At 48.1% G+C, this 20,195-nt stretch overlaps 1 pseudogene; it reads left to right on the top strand.

Moving 5' to 3' along the window:
- LOC105506426 overlaps nucleotides 1-18,114 on the top strand; it is a 20,460-nt pseudogene extending 2,346 nt beyond the window's left edge.
- The last annotated feature ends 2,081 nt before the right edge of the window (nucleotides 18,115-20,195 follow it).

Genomic DNA, 20,195 nt, shown 5'->3' with positions numbered 1-20,195 from the left:
AGTAGAGACGGGGTTTCACCATGTTAGCCAGGATGGTCTCGATCTCCTGACCTCGTGATCCGCCCGTCTTGGGCTCCCAAAGTGCTGGGATTACAGGCTTGAGCCAAAAACAAACTAAAATAGTGTTTTATAATTAGACAATTTGTGGCTCATTTTTACAGTTCCTTGATTGCAGGTTTTGATGCACAAAAATGTTTGGTTTCCTTTGCTCTAAGACTTGGCCCTGATCTCACCACCTCCCTGAAATGAAGTGCCTTCCCTGACTGCCCTCCTCAGAAACAATCTCCCTGCTCTGAAGTTCCAGGAAGATCCTGGTCCTTGTGTTGCTCTAGCATGTATCCAGTGTAGCCTGGTACCATCAGCTGGCTTTTTGTGCCCTGAAGTCAGGACTTTCAAATCCAGCAGTCCTGGGTTTGGCACCTGAGTCTGCTGCTTATTGCTTGTGTGATGTTAGAGATATTCTTTAGCCTTGGTTGTTTCTCTGCAAATGGACGTGGGATAATGGTTGTTGTCAAGGACAATAAATAGTAGGTGTCATCTCTTCCTCTAAAATGTCAGGGTTGGTGTTGCAGGTTGCATTGTGTCTCACAACTTCATATGTTCAAGCCCTAACCCCCAGTACCTTAGAATGTGCCCTTATTTGGAAATGAGACCACTGCACATGTGCTAAGTTAAGATTATCCTGGAGTAGGTGGGCTCTGATCCGTATGACTGGTGTCCAAGTAAGGGGGGAAATTTGGACCCAGTTAGGTATACAGGGAAAATCCCATGTGAACAGGAAGGTGGCTGTCCATAAGCCATGGAGTGAGGCTTGGAATGAACCCTCCCCTTACAGTCCTCAGAAGGAACTGACTCTGCCGATGTCTTGATTTTGGAGGCCTTAGTCTGGAGGCCTATGATATGATGCGTTTCTACTGTTTCAGCTGCCCAGTTTATGGAACTTTGTTATGGCAGACCTAGAAAACTCACAGAGATGGGGTCCCCATCTTTGTGTTCCCTTCAGCACCTGCTCAGTGCCTTCTTCTCATCCCAAAGGGAGGCCACAGCTGTTGTTCAGGATGTTGATGTCATTGATGACAAGGAAGAGCTTCAGAACTGGGCTGTGAGCCCCCATTGTTGCACTCCTGTCTTGGGTTCTCAGCTTGGCCACTCGTCTGTCTGTCAGTATTACTCATGCATTAGGGTCAACTCCCTCTCACCCCTCACTCCATGTGTTCACATACATATAGACACCACGCATGTACTCGTACACATGTACATATACACACCACACATATACTCTCACACACACACACACACCATGCATGTACTGTCACATATGTACACATATACACACCATGCATGTACTCACACACACATGTACACAGTCTCACCATGCATGTACTCACACACGTACAGTCTTCACCACACATGTACTCTCATGTACACATACACACCATACATGTACTCTCACACATACACATACATGCGCACACACAGGTACACATAAATGCCATGCATGTACTCACATACATATACACACATATGTACCATACATGCACTCACGTACACACATACATATGTACACACATACACATGATTTTGTTTCTACTACTTTAGAGCAACAATCTTGAACTATTTGCTAGAATGCTCCTGACCTAGTAAAATCTCAGGAAAGGACAAGAAGTCCTTACAAGTTGTAGAGAAATGATGTATTAACCAATTGGCCTAAACAAAATTCTGTGAGCCCAGTTGTACAAATGTCTGGAAGGTTAGGTCCACATGGGTTAATTCTGAGAAAGAAAATGAACTCCTGGATTCTAGAAGTTGATGTTACAGAGCTTGGGTCTGGTTGGGAGTGGAAGACCCAGGAATGTAATCTTGGGGGCTCCAGATAGTTCCGTTTCTCCAAGGGCCCTGACCCTGTGTCATTGCTGTGTCCAGCCCCTAAGGGGTGACTTTGACTTGGCAGAGTTCTTTATCGTGGCTTTGGCCGCAGTGGTTCTAACAAATTCAGCCTGATGGTTTGAGGGAGCTCCAGTTCCTGGGTCCATTCTAACTTCCTGACTTTGCAAATCCCTGGAGTGGCCTAACTAACTAAAGGAGCCACTCCTAACTACGAATGAGACCTCAAGAACAGGAAGGGGTGCAGAAACCCAGCTCCAGGGTAATGGTGAGCAGGTGGGCACAGGGGTCTTCAATGCCAGTGTATGTGGTTTTTGGCCAGTGGCGACAATCTCATCCCTGAAAGTTTTGGGAGACCAGTTTATGTTATCTTGAAGAACTAGGGATTTCTCGTAACTATGGAAACATAAATCTCGGCATTAAAGAGTCAGAGAGAAAACTGCTATTGTTGCCTTGACAACCCATAAAACCCCAAGTCTTTGTGGTTAGGAGTAGAGATAATGTGCCTTCAATCTTTTAAGCTAATTTACTTGTGGGAAGGAGAAGTGGAAGTGGGCTTGGGCACCCTGTGGAAGCAGATGCTGCCCTGACTGGGTGTGTGTGTATGAGTCTTCCCAGGCCCACCCTGCTGAGTGGCATGTGTCCAGTTCTGCCTAATAAATGGCAGAGATGTCCTGGAGAGTCTGTACCAAAGGACTGGCTCTCATGTTCCAAGGAGGCCCTTGTTTCTTGACTCTGTAGGTCTGTAAATGGAATGACTTCCACTCCTGTATTGCAGAAGTTAACTGTTTTCAGCTGTTTTTGGAGGGGATGTGGCTACCTGAAGGGAGCCGAAATCTTTGTTACTGGGACAGATACTCAAAAGCCTTTCCCTCTCCAAGTTCCTGCCCCTCACTTTTTGTAAGAAAGGCTGGGAATTTAAGGTGTGCAGCTTCGGATGAAACAAGGGGTTCTGAACGCATCGCACAGCTTCTGCACCTGAGGCACTGTCACCCTTGAACCTGCTGATAAATGCCCATAAGCACTCAGAGCTCAGGGCCACGTTTAGGTTTCATTTCTATATTCCATCAAGAGATTATTTTTTCTTCCTTAATATCCTCAGCGGATATTGTGCCTCAACGTGGCACAAAAATTTCTGAGTTGATGTCCAGATGAAATCTGCATGGAGAGCGTCCTCATGGCAACTCTGGGGGACCGGCGAGAGGCTTCCTGTTCTAACTAGAGAACAATGACATCGCGTCTTCTTGAGGCTGAATTGCCAGCTCTCTTTGTTGGGGAAGATAGAAGCGATAGATGAAAGGAAAATTGGAGGAAAGGCTTTTTGAAAATCATTACTTTGCCAAGTGTGGGATTTTGGATCCCTGTTCAGTGGATGGAACATTGAGTAAAATGAGAAAACAGCACACACAGAAATGCCTGTGGTGCGGCCGATGAGAGGGGCAGGTGGAGCGGTTCTACCCACCCTACCGCGATCCTGGCCCTGTCTCCACAAGAGGTACCTTTCAACAGTTATCTAAATGTAAAATACATTCATATAGAGAGAATGATGTGTTCAGAAACCTGGAGAAGGTCACCAAATGGCCACTCCACTTTGATGTGCTGAGGGTTTGTCTTCTAGCCCGACCCCAGCTTTCTCCCCATGATCTGAGAAAGTGGCTTTCCCCTCCCAGGGATACTTCAGGAAAGCTCAGTGTGGAGAATTTGGGATTACACAAATTTATCAATCCAAGGACTCCTCAATAAAACTCCTCCTTTTGGGGAGGTTTCACTGATTCAGCAGTTATTGGCTGCAACCTGCTCTGTTGGAAACACAGTGCTGGGGATGTGGCCAGGGACAGCGCAGGTCCCCACCCTGGGGGAGCTGCAGCTTGGAAAGTAAATATCTTGACTGTGCTACCACTGTGATTTAATTCCCAAATGTGGACATTTCACAAATGTATTATAAGATGTGAAGTGTACCTTTATCACAGAACAAACAAGAAGAAGCCAACGAAGCCCGTGGGGCTACAGAGCTTTAAACTAGATTAAAAGCAATTATTTACTGAAATAGCCAATAACACACTCCCTGACCTACAAGGTGCCTGAGCCTCCTTTTCTTTTATCAGTTCAATTTCTTCATATTAAATGTGGACAAACGTGGAGCATTGTCATGGAAAATCAGCACATTGGTGAATTAGAAAATGATCTGAAAGCACTAAAAGTGCAGGTGATGGATCCATTTTGACATGCTGCTTTCCTGTTGACTTTGCAGCCATTGAATTTGCTGCTGATCTGAAGTATATTTCATAAAAAGCTGCTTCACTAATAAAGATCAGACAAGGACTTCTCTTATTAAGTCTTGGATAACAAGGGAAGATGAGTACGGGTTATTTTGGGTGATTTCTAACTGCTGTTTGTCACACATGAGTGAGATTACATACATAAATTAATCATCACTGCCCCTGGATGCATTTTGCAAGTTACCTTAAAAACTCATTTTAAAAAAGCATGCAGAAAGTCTCATCCATCATCTCCATCTGTTGCTTTTTCCCTCCATGACCCGGCATGGCTTCACACCGTGATATTCTTTTTTGCTTTTGTTTAAAACAACCGCCTTTAAAAAATAAGTTTCCAAACTAGGGATTAGGGAATTGATTACGTGGTGATGTGGTGCTCCTTACATTTCAAGAAGTGGGAGGAAAGCGGGAATTTTAAAGTGGATGAATCATGGGGGGATTAGAGGGAGCCACAGCACCTGGAGATGGAAGCGTTCATAGTGGATTGCATGGCTTGTTCTGAAACACTTCTGCTTCTGCTCTTTGAAGGCCAAATGGTGGAGAATAACTTATTTAGCTGATGCACAGAGAGCAAAAAGAGGGATGATGGGTGACAGGGTGCAGATCAGTAAAGGAGCAGACGGATTCTCATCTGAGAAGTGGGCTCACCTTCTCCTTGCTTCCGAGGGGAATGCTAGGGAGGAGATACCTCAGGCTCTGGCTCAGTCCTTCCTGGGTCTTTTCCTGCTGAAGCTAAGTGCATATAGATTGGTTTTCAAGTTCCCAGGTGGAAATGTCTTGTCCAAGAAGCTGTTATGCACAAGACATTTCTTTTTCACAGTCGGCCATTCTCTAGTTCGTTTTCCAAGAGCCCACTAGATCCTGGGTAAAATTGTAGATGCTGGGACTCTCTGTGAGGGGCCAAGACATCCTACAAATGAAGTGGTATTTGGAACAATATTGCGCTGATCAGAGGGTCAGGGAGAGATGTAGGTGCCGATGTCACTGAAATCCTGATCTGGCCACGTTTGAACGAACCTATTTAAGCCCGACCTCACTTCCTCAAGTTCTTAAATTCCTCTTGACAACAAGCCAGTCTGGGTTGAATTTCTGTCAGTACCAAAAAAGATCTTGGCTAACAGGAAGTGAACTCTGGTTAAGTGAGAGCAGCTCCTGGCATGTGGTTAGGACACATTTGAGGGTCATTGTGGTTTTTACTGTCACTGTGGTAATTCCCCAGGGGCTCTGACCCTCCACCTTCCACCATTCCAGAGCACAGCCTCCTTCACCAGCCTCAGGAAAGAAGCAGGCTCCTGCAGCAAAGTGGAAAGCTGCTCCTGCTTTCCTGGTCTAGGATCAGGACAGCTGAAAGTTCCGGGTTTTATTTTTAAAATAGTTTTGATCAAATCCTGAAAATTTCCAGGGGTTCACAGTTGGAAGAGGTTTTACCTAATAAGAAATCACTCTATTCCTCATGCTAAAGAAGTGATTGTTGATGCACTGTGGATTTTTGCCTCTCGGCGACTGGTAGCTGGGGGAGGACTGCAGAGTCATCTGTTGTTTTTGGATGTCTAGCACTCAATGTCCCTTTTTCTGGTGACAGCATCTCTCTTTTCCCCTGGGGACCCGTGGTATTCTCAATCTGTGAGGTTCAGGTGGACTGACCAACATGCATAGATGGAAGCCGTGCTACAGCTCACACCTGCATCATCCAGAGGAGGACGGACACTTTCTGGAGGGAGCAGGGACAGGTTTGAGAATTCTGAGGGTTCCGTCTCATCTCTGCTAAGATTGCTTCTTGGCTGTTAAGGCTCCATTCACATGTATGTAGTGCCTGAATATATCCACAACAAATGGGGAAGGATGATGTGATAGATTGTTTGTAAAAATGGCCAAAATTCTCCATTCCTCCTCTCTCATTCTCTTTGCAATATGACCTTTCAGCCATCCTCCCCACCCCCATCAAGAAGTGAGGTCCACATCTTTACCCCTTGAATCCATCCTGGCTTAGAGCTTGCTTTGGCCAATGGAATATGGTGGAAGTGATGCTGAGCTTGTCCCAAGCCCAGGCCTCAAGCACCCTTGTGGCTTCTGTCTGCTCACACTCTCCCTCCCTTGTCCCTGCCTCAGCAACCTATCGCCTCTGTGTGGAAAAGCCTGGCATAGCTTAATGAAGAATGGGGACCACGTGGAGGAGAGCCTGATTGTCCTGGATGAGTCCCTCCTGATCCAGCCTACAGCCAGATGCCCCCCAAACACGTGATGGAGCTCAGTCAGGTGAGCATGAGCAAGCCCAGCTAAGACCAGAAGAACCACCCAGCTGACCTCTACAGCAATGATAAATACCAGATTAAGCCACTAACTTCTAGGGTTATTTGTTACACAGCAAAAGCTAACTGTTACAGACGTCATCAGTCAGGCTTATTAGGTACTAAATTGGTGGCTGTGGTTAAAAGTTGTATAAACATCATTTAACTCCACACACCCCAGGAAGCTTTGGAAGGTCACTGACTTTGAAAGCGCAAGGTATTCTTGTTGCCATGGATACCTCCATTGAGACATTAGAGTGCAAAGAGAGAAACCTAGTGTTGCCTTGACAACAGGTTTGCAAATCCAAGTCTGGTAAGGCAAAAGACTACGAAGAATAGGAGGAATCGGGGAGGGGGGGGGTGTGTGTGCGGAAATTAGCCTAAAGAAGCTTCACTTCTCCCAGTAAAACAACAACTTGCCTCCATGCAGTTGAGGGTCTGTTAGAAGAAGCACTGCCTGAATGGGGAGCTATAAAGTGAACAACAGGAAGCTCTTCTCTTTTCATGGCCCATCTCCACAGCAGGAGAAAAGTCTCACAGCTAGGGAGCAGCATGAGGCACTGTCACTAAGTGCTTCCTTTAAGAGTTCGCAGTTTGTTTTCAGCCAAGCTTCATTCCAAGAATTGGAGTTTTCTCAAGCTGGAAGGGGTCTGAACAGCATTGAGTCCCTTACTCATCCTCTCCATCAGCTGGAGGGAAGCTGAGGTCCTGAGAGGAAAGAGGGCTGCTCACAGTCAGACGTGCCATTAGGATTTTAGTCTAGTCTAGTGGGTAAGCACTCAGAGCCCGGAGTCAGACATACCTGGGTACAAGTCCTAGTGACACCATTTACTAGCTGTGTGACATTCTGCAAACCAGTTGACCTTGTAAACTCTGTAAGATGAGGATATCACTAATGTCAGCCTCAGAGGGTGGTGAGAACTCAGTGAGCTAATGCATGAGAAGCACTTAGCACAATGTCTAACCTGCAATGAGCTTTCAATAAATTGCTTGTTATTCTTTTTACTATGATCATGTCACTCTGCCTCTACTCTTCAGACTCATTGAAGTAGTACCAAGGAGGCCCGACTGGATCCAGAGTCTCTCGAGAGAGGCTTGGTGGTCCATCTTCGATGCCCTGTGTCATTTTCTGTATCATACAATTGGATGTCACAGTTTCTAATTTTCAAAGCCATTGCATTTTCTATTTCCTCTCCCAACAGCTTGGCTGGGCAGGCAGGAGGGGCAACAGTAGCTTCATTTTTTTTTTTTTTTTTTCACTTTGTCAGGGAAGAAATTGAACCCCAGGGAGGTTTGACGATCTGCCCAAAGTCCCTGGGAAATTTCCGGCCGTTCTGGGGCTAAAGCTCAGCTCTCTCGACTGCATCTCCTTCCCACCCCCATGTGGCTTCCCCCACAGAACGGCGCGTCCACGTAGATGGCCCAGATGTTGGGTTTAAGGGAGAGAGAGAGAGGAAGTTTGGGGCATCTGTTTATGAGAGAAAATCGTCAGCCGTGCGTGGAAATCTTATGCATAGCAAATAAATGATAGGCAAATGCCCACTTGCATATTCAGAGGCACATTTCAAATGTGAACATCCTGTCTCACCAAAACAACCCCAGCTAAGAAGTTCTGTCGGGGGTGGAGGACTTTTTCCAAGCCTTTGTTTTGGTGGAGTCTCTGTGCATGGCCTGATGTGATGAGGTAGGGGTTGACCCAGAAGTCTAAGGAGGTCACCACCCCGTAGGAAAGAGGAGCCCGCAGACAGCAGTGCCGGGGGTTAATGGGGACCCCCAAATGGGGAAGGGTAGGGGTGTAGAGAAAGTCAGCAGCCCTGTCTGTATTTGACAAGCAGGGCAAGGAGGACGAAAGCTCAAGGAGAGCGATGTGGAGGTGACTCGATGACAGGGTCAGTGCAGGTGAGGAGAGTGGGCTACCCGTTAATTCCCAGGAGCATGGTGGTCTTCCCAGCCCCGCCGCACAGCTGCTAAGGGATCTTGCTTTCTGATGAATGTCTCTAATCGGGGCATTTGCTTTATAGCAGCATTTCTGGGCTCCAGTCAGGCATCTCATCCACAGAACATAAACCAGATTAAGAAGCTCTGTGAAGCATATTTGAAGTCAGTGCCAGTTGAAAGGATATTAAAGTTCTGACTTCAAACTAGCTGAGCCAGGGCACACGGAGCAGGCAATACAGGTCTTCCTCCTGCCAGGAGAACCTTTTCCATTCCCCGTGATGGTCAGGGTTGTTGGTTCAGGTGTGGGGACAAGGTGGGGTGGCCTCCTATGCAAAATAATCTGTGTTGGTGGCAATGTCAGGTGATCCTCCAGCAGCTCAGGAAAAATAAACTCTTCCTATGGCTGTTTCTTTTCCCTCGGTTCTGAACGGGAGGAGGACACTGGGCTGCCTGTTTGTGTTCTATAACTCTAGCCTCCAGGGTCATTCCTCAGGCCCCATTGCCAACGAAAAATCATGACTGTGTTGGTGGTCTCATCTGGCCTCCTGTTACCACAGGCTGGCTAGAAGCACAGCTGGGTACAGAGTCTGATTTTGAATAAAACTGTCACCTCTTTTGTCCCTTGGCAACATCCCTCAGCGCCACATAGGGTTTGTTTTTGTGTACCTGATTCACCATCTGTCTCAGGGTTAGCAATCCAAGTTCTGAAATCATTTGGGCTTCACAAGCATGATTAGCTGTTGATCTGGCTTCTGTTGACTCTAAACCCCGAGTTGGGGGATTACAGATGCACCTCAGCAGCCTGTGCAGTGGGGCCAGATGCCTCCATGGGTACAGCATGTCCAGGATTGTTGCTGTTTGTTGCTGGGCTCACCACCCCAACAAGGAGGAGGTCACACAAGGGGACACAGAGCTTGTAGTCAGAAAACAGGCGTGCTTGTCAGGTTGCCTCTCTGAACCGCAGATCTCTCTCGTGTAAGGGGCTGGCCCCTTAGAGAGGCTCAGTGTAGAATAAAATGGCTCTTATTGCAGTGGGTGTGGCAGCCCGCCACTCCTTGTTTTTGCTGGTAGAACCTCTAGTTGGTTTAAGTGTCCACCCTCCTCCACGCTGGGAGTGTGTTCAGGATGAGGATCCCATCCCCGTGCAGGGGGTCAAGTCTGATTGGAGGCGATCATTTCTGGCCGTTACGTTCCTTAGACCAGGGCTCAGTCTGGAGTGAGCAAGTATTTTAGGCCTGGCCAATGAGGCAAAGATAATGTCTGCTGGGGCCTTCTGAAAAAAATTTCCTTAAAAAGAGGCTCAAAGAAGAGAGATGTCTCTTTTCTTTGGCTGGACATTATTAGGACTAGATGTGATGCCTGTGACTACATGAACCATCTTGTGACTGTGACAGCCTGGGGACAGAGCTTGCACACTAGGGATGCAAGATCAGGGAGGTATTAATAGAAGGGACCTGGGTCACTGCTAGGAGCTGTGGCTCTTGCGCATTTGCCATCCCTGGCCCTGCCCTGCTGTAGAATCTCTTGATATGTGAAATAATACAAAGTCCTTATTGTTTCAGCCATTCGGAAGTGCTGGCTTCTGTGACTTGCAAATCAGTGCACCCTAAATGCCTTGCTCCTCCAAGTGGCCCCAGCATCATCACCATGGGGGGCTTGTGGGAAATGCAGACTCTGAGGCTCCCCTCACCCCCCCGCAGCATCACCCTCTGTTCCTTAGTGAGATCCCCAGGCACTTTGTGTGCATACTGCAGTCTGAGAAGCTCCGCCGATGGGTTTACTTTTGGTCCAACATGTTCTGTTGAGGAGGACTTGGGTTTTAACAGTAATGGGTTCAATTTTTTCTCAAGACAGAGTAGGAGGTGTTAGCTATGCAGATTTTGAAATCTCAGCTATGTCAAGGAACTGGGGAAAAGCCCAGGAAGGAAGGTGGAGAGCCTAGCTCATCTCTTAAATAAAATTATGAGAGAGTTGTTTAGTAGTTCCTGCTTTACCCAACCATTTTTCATTGACTCGTGTTTGGGTACCACATTGATTTTAATCTAAAGCTGTGAGTGCAGTAAAATCTCATTAATTCAGGCCTCACCAATTTTGAAGTGATAATTTAAATGGAGGCTGGGCTGGCTGGCGTGAGAGCAGGATTGAGAGCAAACTGTTCTGAAGGACTTGGGCTCACCAGGTGGGTGCAACGAGATGCTTCCAATTATAAACGACCCTTGGTGTGTTTGAGTTCAGCAGGAACCACACTTGGAAATCAATCTATCAACAAAGAGTTATTGAGTGTCCCTTATGCAAACGTATAAGGTGTTCTCCCGGCTGGCAGAACACACTTGGTTAGAAGTTACTTTTAATCATTACCCATGCTGGAAGTAACAGATTTCTTTAGGAAATGCCATTTCTTAAGCAGCCTGTGCTCCTATCCTAGGCCACCTTCCCCATGTGTGCCAGAGCACTTTGCTCTTGAACGGCCCCTCTCTCTCCCCTGGTGTCAATTCCCCTTTACCCTCCAAGGTGTTTATAACTTGCTGTAGGAACTTCTTGGATTGTAAAATAACATAAAGTCCCTATTGTTTCAGCCATTCGGAAGTGCTGGCTTCTGTGACTTGCAGATTAGTGCACCTTAAATGCCTTGCTCCTCCAAGTGGTCCCAGCAGCGTCACCGTGGGGAGCCTGTGGGAAATGCAGACTCTGAGGCTCTGTTCCTTACCAAGATACCCAGGTACTGCGTGTGCACACTGAAGTTTGTTTCTCTGCTCTTAGAAACAGCTCTCCGATCTTCATTCCATACTCCCCTCCAGCCACGCCCTATTTTTCTGCTTCCCTTTGTCTCCTCCAAGAGTTGCCTGCTCCCCTCTCTAGCTGTCCTCCATTTTCATTCAAACGCACTGAAATTCAGCTTCCGTGGCCGCCCCCTTTTCATACAAATGCACAGCCTGAGGCCGCACATTCACAGTCTCTCTTCTCCGCTTGCTGTCCCCATCAGCCACCTTGCACATGGTTGGTCACTCTCCTTTTCTGGAAAGACTTTCTTGCTTGTCCTCTAGGACAAACTCTTGATTATTTGTGAAGCATGGGTCACTCTGGCTCCGTCTTCTTTGCGTCTTCTCCTCTTCTGAGCTCTGGGTGTTGGGTCGCAGGACCCATTCCTCCCTCTTTCCTGGGTAAGTGGTGGAGAGTACGGCTTTGAGCGCCTGTTGGATGCCAGTGGGCTCCATATTTATATTTCTGCCTGGGTTGCTGCCCCACCCAACTGGTCCCCTCACTGCCCCACTGCCCCTACCTACCTCATGACTCCTCATCTGAAGGGGTGCATCCCAGGAGGTTTACTTCTTGGGTAAATTTCAACTCCATTCTTCCTTGGGCTCTGGGCAAAACTCTCAGAGGATCCTTGACCCTTTCTCTGTCTCACACCTTACATCTAATCACCAGCAAGTGCCCTTGGGCCTGCCTTTGAAGTATAGTCAGCATCTGGCCATTTGTCCCACCTCCATCACTCTCTTGAGTCCACGTCACCATTCCATTTCCCCTGATCATAGACCATCTACTTCTCATGGCTCCCCGGCCTTGTCCTCTCACCCTAGAGGCTTTTCTTTTCCAGGCAGTCCATGGGATCCTGTGAAAACCTAAGTCAGGTCATGCTGCTCTCTGATCAGATCTTCCCATGGCCTCCGTCTCACTTGGGGTAAAGTCCCACGTCCTTCCCGTGGCCTCGAGGCCCTGCACCTTTCTGCTCCCAGCCAGCCCCACAGGGCTCCCTGCTCTTCCTCCATTGCCACAAATGTGTGTTTCAGCCCAGATGGTTGACACGTGCTTCCCTTGATTTCCGTAACTGTTCCCCTCCGACGGGCTCACTCCTACTTCATTTGATCTCTACTCAGAGGTCTCCTACTTTATTTTCCGGCCTGGTGGTTTTGCCACCTTGCCTGTGAGATATTTGTGTGCTTCCTGCCTGTGATTCCCTCTGGAATAGAGGAGCTTCAAGGGCAGGGCATGGGTTGTTTTGGTTCCTGCAGCACTCTTCACCCTCAGGAAGCATTTCTCAAATGAGCAAGTACTCCCGCCAGTGGAACTTTTCTGGCCCAGACAAAAGAGGAAGACTTTGAAGAGGATGCAGAGTGGAGTCTTCCACTGTTCCCTGGTGAGCTCACAGGGCAGTGCCCACATGGTGTGCCAAGCCTGGGAGACATTCCTTCGCTGTAGCCAGCCTGGCACTGGCTGGACGCTGGGCTGCCTACCCTGGGGGCCGTGGCCTTGGCCCAGTGTTAGGCGTTTGCAACCGTGTGTGTGCAGCACAATCCAGGAACAGACATTTATGTAAATTTTCATTTATGTAAGCACATAAATGAAAAGATGATCACAGATTGTGACAAACGCCACAAAGAAAATAAACAGGGTAATGCAGTAGTCACAGTGAGGAGGGATACTAATTAGGTGTTTTTTAAAAAATTAGGTATAATTACATATGGTGAAATGTACAGACCAAGTGTTTGCTTTGATGAGCAGTGGCCAGCGTGCATACTCCTGCCCCTGCCGGGGTATGGAACACTTCGTCTTCCATCTGTCTTCCCTGCTGTCCCTCCCTAGTCGTTCCTAGAAGGGCCCCCTAGATGACTGGCCAGGGAAGGCCTCTCTGGAGAGGTAGCATCTGAACTGAGCCCTGAAGGAGTAGGAGGAGGTGTCCACAGGAGACCTGGGGGACAGTGTCCAGCTGCAGGATGGTCCAGGAGGCAGCGTGGCGGGGAGGAGTGGCTGAGACAGAGCCGCAGTGTGAGCTGGGTGGGGGGCAGACCACATCGGCTCTTGCCAGCTAGGGGGATGCCCCTGGCCTTTATTCTCCGTGAGATGGTAGCCACTTGTCGGGGAGCTGGGGATGGTAGAGGCAGTGTGACCAGGTCAGAGGTGGTGGTGGCTCAGGCTGGGGAAGTGGTAGGAAATGGATGTACTTTAAAAAAACTTTCTATTTTGAAATTATTTATTTATTTTTTTGAGATGGAGTCTCGCTCTGTTCCCCAGGCTGGAGTGCAGTGGCACAATCTCAGATCACTGCAACCTCTGCCTCCTCGGTTCAAGCTGTTTTCCTGCCTCAGCCTCCTGAGTAGCTGGGATTACAGGCACCTGCCACCATGCCCGGCTAATTTTTGTATTTTTGGTAGAGACAGGGTTTCACCATGTTGGCCAGGCTGGTCTCGAACTCCTGAACTCAGGTGATCCACCAGACTTGGCCTCCCAAAGTGCTGGGATTAGAGACATGAGCCACCGTGCTTGGGCTATTTTGAAATAATTTTGGACTCACAAGAAGTTACAAAAATGGTGTAGAGTTTTACTATGGATCCTTCACCTCTCTTCTCCAGTGGTAGCACCTTATGGAAGCACAGTGCTTTATTTAGCTGTCATCAGTTTTTGCATGCATTCATGTGTGTGTATGTTGTGTGTATGTATGTGTGTACATGTGTGTGTTGTGTGTGTATCTAGTTCTGTGCCATTTTATCACCTGTGTAGATGCATGGAACCCCCAACACTAACAAGACACACAACTGGACCTGGTGCAGTGGCTCACGCCTATAATCCCAGCACTTTGGGAGGCTGAGGTGGGTGGATCACCTGAGGTCAGGAGTTTGAGACCAGCCTTGCCAACATAGTGAAACCCCGTCTCTACTGAAAATGTAAAAATTAGCAGGACGTGGTGGTGGGCGCCTGTAATCCCAGCTACTCAGGAGGCTGAGGCAGGAGAATTGTTTGAATCTGGGGGGCAGAGGTTGCAGTGAGCCAAGATTGCGCCACTGCACTCCAGCCTGGGTGACGGTGTGAGACTCTGGTTAAAACAAACAAACAAACACACAAACAACACAGAACTGTATAGCCCCATGAAGTTGCTGCCTATGCAGCCCCTTCATGGTCGTAGCCCACCTCCCTAACCTCCAGCCAGCACTCATTGGTTCTCCACTTCGTAATTTCGTCATTTGGAGAATGCTATACATTGACTCACACGGTATGCGGGATTGGCCTTTTTCATTTCACTCAGCACAAAGTCCCTGAGATTCCTTTATGTGCATCCCATGCTCGTTCCTCCTTCCAGCTAACTAGGACTCCCTGGGGGGCTTGCCTATCCACCTGTTGAAGGACATTTATTCCATTTATCCTATTAACTAGACTCAGACCATATGCAGACTTCAGGATTCCTGATGGACGTTGAACCAGAGCCAGCAGCCCTTGAATTGGGAGTGGTCAGAGAAGAAATGAACCTCCTGGCCTTGGTTTCCTCATTTGTAAGATGGGCATAAGAACAGTACTTCCCACACAGTCTCGATGGTGGGATTCAGGGAGCTAGGAAGGGCCTGGCACCTGGTAAGAAGCTGACCAACATTTGCTGTTATTAAAGAGACAGGGCCATTAATTTGCTGGGAGGAGAGAAGGTTCTCTTGGGTGGGTGTCGTGAGAGGTGTGGCGTTTAAGCCGGGCCTGGAAGCACATTCCTGGCTTCAGCATCGTGTTCCTTCTCTCCCTGTGTTTTTCCAGCAGGTTGTGAACCATTGTAGCCATTGGAAGGTGTGAGGGTTTGCAAAGTGTGAAAAGGCCCCTGAGTTTCCAGGGTGCACTGAACTGCTGGCATCCGGCCTGGCACTCTGAGCAAACAGACGCCTGATGGTTCTCCCTTCACCCTACACATTGCTGGGGCGAGGCCCGGAAAAAGAAGTTTGAGGCATTTGGGTCCCCTCCCCTCCTAATGAGCAAGACAGGCTGTGTGAACATGCCCTGTGGATGTGAGTGCACCTTGGGGCTTCTAAACGCCAAAGGCACTTTGGAAAGGCAAGGTGCTCTGTCTGGCGGAGCTTGATGGTGTGGTTGGAAGCTGCTGGTAATGGGCTTAATCTAAATTTGAGTCCCAGGATGAAAAATGCCTCAAACTCACGTCTGGACACGTGAGTTCGGTATGGACACATCTGTGCCTTTGGTGTTTAATGGATATTCTGAATGGTTCTTGGGAGGGAAGTCTGGGAATTGGGAGCAGTTTTCTAGCTTCTGCTTTCAGGACTCAGGAACCTAGTGTCTGGGTGGGGCTCTTGGCCCTGACATTTTCTGCCCGTGGGACTTTGACAATGGCTGAGCTCTGTGAGCCCCCATTTCCTCATCTGAAAGGAGGGCTAGTAGATCTCTTATCACAGCTGGTTGTGAGGCCCGAGTAAATGGGAGTGGAAACATGTGGTGCATGTTTCACGCTCAGTAAACATGAGATGTGTCTGAATCCATCTCCCTTTGAGACACTCTTTTGTGGGCAAGGTTGAAGGAAATGCTAGACTCCCAGCTTTAACCTTCCAGCATCCACTTTGGGTCTTGGGGCTGCTTCTTGGTCTGGAGTTGGAAAAGGCATCCTCTCTGCCCCTTCCTTTCATATGTTTGAAAACAGCTTTGTGGTCATCAATACCCAAGTCACCGTTTCTGTACTTCACGTTCTTCCCCAGCTCACATTCTGATGTCCTCAGAGGACAGGAACCGCACTCCTAATAAAGGCAATGATTCCTACTAATAGTTGGCTCCTGCACTAAAGCCAGGGTCCTGGTCCAAGTGCAATAGCCTTCAGTGCATCAGCTCCGGGGGTCCTTGGGAGAGCCCCACATGGCGGGTGTCATCACCTCTCACTTGACAGAGAGGAGGTGGAGTTCCTTGCTTACTGATACATGCCAGTGTATGTGGCTCCAGATCTTGGCCTCGAGCGGTTTCTTGCTGCCTACTCTGCCCTGTACCCCATGGTGGTCCTTGCCCGTTTACCCTCCACTCTACAGACCCCAGCCCCACACAGGTGTCCCTCTGAGCACCAGGATCCTTAAGGAAGGGCCTGGACTAGAACAAGGAGGCCTGCTCCTTGGCACATTTTTAGGGGAGTGAGGGATTGAGTGGGTGATGGGTATAGGTCCGGGGAGGTGTGAAGCAGCACCTGCAGGCATGGCAGGGTCGGCCTTGCAGAGCCTTTGTCTCCAGGGCATGAGACCGATTTATCTCTATCCATCCAGGCATGGCCAGGTCTTTAGAGTGCTGGCATTCTTTGTGCCTCATTAAATTGCTCTTTTCTTCGTAAAATGGAAACTGTTTTCATTGTACTTTTTTTGATTATAAAAATGGTACATGATCACTGTAAAGAATTCAAAGCACACAGGAAAGTATAAAGAGAAAAATTAAAATTCCTCCAGTTCTCTCCACAATGGGGTACCATTCTGGATGCCTCTTCTCTGGTGTCTCACTGTGCGCAGCACACATACACCCCATTGTCTGAGAAATTTCACACAAGTGGGAACATTGTCCTGTGCTGTTCTGTACCTTGCTGTTTTTTTCTGCATGATAATATGATAGAGACATCTTTGTAAGTAAAAAAATAAAAACTGTAGCATTCTCTCAGCATTTTAAATGACTGCCTTGCATTTCAGCAATGTCTCATAATTTAGTTGCTCAAGCTTCTTCTTGTTGGAGGTTTAACTTTTTTTTTTTTTGGCCATTGTCTGCCTTCGGTAAACTGTCTTGTATATACCTATTGTGAATGTGTCTGATTATGTTGTCAGGAAAAATTTTCTAGATGATTAATCACTGTGCCCATATTGCCAAGCTGATCTCCAGAAAGTTTACTATTTTACATGACCATCAACAGGGCCAGAGCAGGCCTGTTCCCTGTAGCCTTGCCAAGCCCAGCTTTGGCAATATCTCACCTCCTTGTCAGTCTGATAGATAAAAAATGACATCTCATTTTCACCTGCTTTTCTTTTGATGATCAGAGAGGTGAAGTATCTCTTCATAGGCTCCTTGGACATTGGCATGGCTTCTGGAAATGTCTTTGCCTATTCTTTTTTCAATTGGGCACATTGTCTTTTTTATACTTCTCTGTAATCACCAGATTGCTACACTGGTGAATTAACTTGAATCCTCAGCAAACTTTCAACTTCATCTCAAGCACCCCTCAGCTGGAAGAAGGTGAGCCGGCCAGGGCTGAAGGCTGCTTCTCCAGCCTTGCTGGCCTGGATGAGCTGGGCCAAGAGTCGGCTGCGCTGAGGCTCCACTCTGCTGAGGCTCCCAAGGTCTGACAGTGGCCCCTTGCACTGCTGACCACAGCTGGAAGCTTCTCAACTGACCTGTTAGGGCCTATTCAACCTCTGGTCCTGCATGACTTCCATAGGATTACTTTGGACAGTTGTTATGCTTGTTTTTCCAGTAGGAAAACATACCTCCCCTGTGAAGTTATTATCCAAAGTCAGTGTTTATGATAATTTAAAGCAACGTATGCAAATGCAGATCTGTCCATAGGCACCTCCATGCAGAACCAGATGGCCCTGCCCATGGGCGAAACAGGTGGTCCCATGTATGCCTCAATTTGACAGTTGCCAAGGAGGAAAAGGGAATAGAAAGCATGGATTTTGGGTTATGGGTGTAGGGCTGGGGACACAACAAGCAGCAGATAAAGGCTAGTTGACCAAGTGAGCAAGAAGCACATGCTGGAGTCCAGGGGTCAGAGACTCGAGAGCTCATCTCCCTGCATTCTGCCATTTTCCAGCTTGGAAACAGACACTCAGAGAAGGGAGGCAGCTCAGCGGCAAGGACCAACCCTGGAGTGAGAGTGCGTGCCTACCCCTGGCTGTCTGCTCCTTTAGGCTCTGCTCGACTTCCATGCTGCTCACTCAGGTCTCAGAGAAGAGCGCATCATTGCCATCATGTGTGGGTCACTGGTCAGCAGTGCCGTGGGCTGAGATGATGATAAGCACATGCCTTCTGGGCTTGGCCCATGGTATGGCTGCTGGTGTTTTGGGCTCTGATACGGGAACACCTCGCAGCTCAGATGCACCTCCTTGGTTCCTGGCAGACGTCTTGGGCATGTTTCTGGGTCAGCTCCCTGCTGGCTTCTCAGTGGCATTGAGGACCGCCCCAGAACCCTCTAACATGGACTATCATGCCCAGAATCTTGCTGAATGGTGGACAGGGAGCAGTGGCTGTAGCACCCAGCAGATCCCCTGCTCCCCTCCTGCCCTCCCTCCATACCAAAGGGGACTTGAAGTAGCAGAACCCAGGCCCAGAGCAGTCTCTCTATCCGCGGTGATCTTATGTCCTTGTTCGGTTATTTTCTTGTCTCTTGTATTTCCTTATGGGTACTATGCCATCCTGCTCACTACTGTCACCCAGCACCAAGGATAGTACCTGACATGTAGAAGGCCATTGATTGCTAAATAAATGAGGAACAAAGAGACTGAAGGGAAAACAGCTGCATGGGGCTTTGTTTATCTGCTTTTCTCTCTTTTTACCTTTAAGCAGATGGAAACTGTGGGCTTTCTTTTCAGTCTACTCTGAGAAGCTACAAGTAAGACACTGGACCTCTCAGAAACCTGAGAAGGACAAGAGAAACCCAGTGGTCCCACCATGGGCCAAGCCAGAAGGCATGTGTTTATTGTTGTCTTGGCCCAAGACACTGTCCTCATGTGCTTGGCTCACCATAGACTGGCTGTGTGGCCCTTCTGTTCCCAACCTCTCTGTGCTCATCTGGGATGGAAGCATCTGCAGTCTTCCTCACAGAGCCCTGGAGCCACATGGGTTGAGGTGGAATCTCAACTTTGCTTCTTACTAGCTGGACAACCTTGAGGGAAGTCATTCGATCTCTTCATGCCTCAGGTTCCTCTTATAAGTGAGGCTAATAAAAGTACCTGGCTTAGAGGGTTGTGGTGAGGATTGAGGAAGACCATGCGTGACAAGTGTCCACCTCCAATAGCCCCTTTCCCTCCAAGATGGAAAAAAATAACTATCTGCATGGCAGCAGGAACATTGATTACTGGTTCCTCTACACCAGCTACCCCAGCGGTCCTCTTTCAGCCTCTTAGTAGCTCTAAGGAATAATGACTATTATTCTTCTTGTTGACCCATAAGGAAAATAAGCCACAGAGAAGGGACTCACACAAGATCACTGGGCTCATGTTCTACTGTTGCTGTAGAAAATTACTACGAATTTAGCAGCTTGAAGCAACACCCATTTATTATCTCACAATCTGTTTGTCAGAGGTCCAGGAATAGCATGTCTCAGCTGGTTCCCTGCTCTGAGTCTTACAAAGCTAAAATCAAGAAGTTGGCAGAGCTAGATGTGGCGTCTCATGCCTGGAATCCCAGTGCTTTGGAGGTGAGATTGGGAGGATCACTTGAGCCCAGCAGTTTGAGACCAGACTGGGCAACATAGTAAGCCTCCATCTCTACACACACACACACAAAATCAGGCATGATGGTGTATGCCTGTGATCCCAGTTATTAGTTTGGTGCAAAAGTAATTGCAGTTTTTGCCATGACTTTCAGTGGCAAAGCTGCAGTTACTTTTGCACCAACCCAATACTTGGGAGGCTGAGGTGGGAGGATTGCTTGAGCTCAGGAATTTGAGGCTGCAGTGATCCATGATGGCACCACTGCACTTCAGCTTGGGCAACAGAGCAAGACCCTGTCTCAAAAAAAAAAAAAAGAAAAAAAAAGTCAGTAGGCTGTGTTCCCTACTGGAAGCCCTGGTGAAGCTTATTCAGGTTGTCATCAGAATTGAGTTCCGTGTGGTTGGGGGACTGAGGTCCCTGTTTTCTTACTAGTTGTGGGCCGAGGACATTGTCAGGGTCTAGAGGCTGCCTCATTCCTTGGCTCATGGCCCCCTTCAAGGCCAGCGTGGGCTGTCAAGTCCTTCTCATGCTTTGAGTCTCTCTTGCTTCCCCTCCTGCCTCATCTCCTACCCTCCACTGCTGCTTCATTGCCCTGCCTTTCTCTTCTGCTTTTAAGGGTTCATGTGATTACTTCAGCCCCACCTTTATAATTG

Source organism: Colobus angolensis, unplaced genomic scaffold (assembly GCF_000951035.1).
Source record: "Colobus angolensis palliatus isolate OR3802 unplaced genomic scaffold, Cang.pa_1.0 Scaffold136, whole genome shotgun sequence".
Classification (NCBI taxonomy): domain Eukaryota; kingdom Metazoa; phylum Chordata; class Mammalia; order Primates; family Cercopithecidae; genus Colobus; species Colobus angolensis.
Note: the sequence above shows the minus strand (reverse complement) of the source record. Positions and strands in the feature narration are given on the sequence as shown.